Genomic DNA, 321 nt, shown 5'->3' with positions numbered 1-321 from the left:
GTCTAAACTATCAAGTCCAGATATCGGTATTCACCACCAGCGAATAGCACAGAGGCCTTCATTACTGACTTCAAATTAAATTGACATACAAAGCTATTGTTTTCCACAAAATTGTTAATTTTTATTTTCATTTAATGAGTTATACTAACGTTGACACCTCTATATTGCTTGAACTACCTACACACAAATACACAATGATGTTGTGTGATATTATTATTGAATTTTCATTTAATGTTTACTTTATTATGTGGTTCATTGATACAAAATTCAATATAAATTAGGCAATATATCATGAAATTGTGGACAAATTATAATAAATAA

Source organism: Myzus persicae, unplaced genomic scaffold, assembly GCF_001856785.1.
Source record: "Myzus persicae strain clone G006 unplaced genomic scaffold, MPER_G0061.0, whole genome shotgun sequence".
Taxonomy (NCBI): Eukaryota; Metazoa; Arthropoda; class Insecta; order Hemiptera; family Aphididae; genus Myzus; species Myzus persicae.
The sequence above is the reverse complement of the archived record's forward strand: the minus strand, read 5'-3'. Positions refer to the sequence as shown.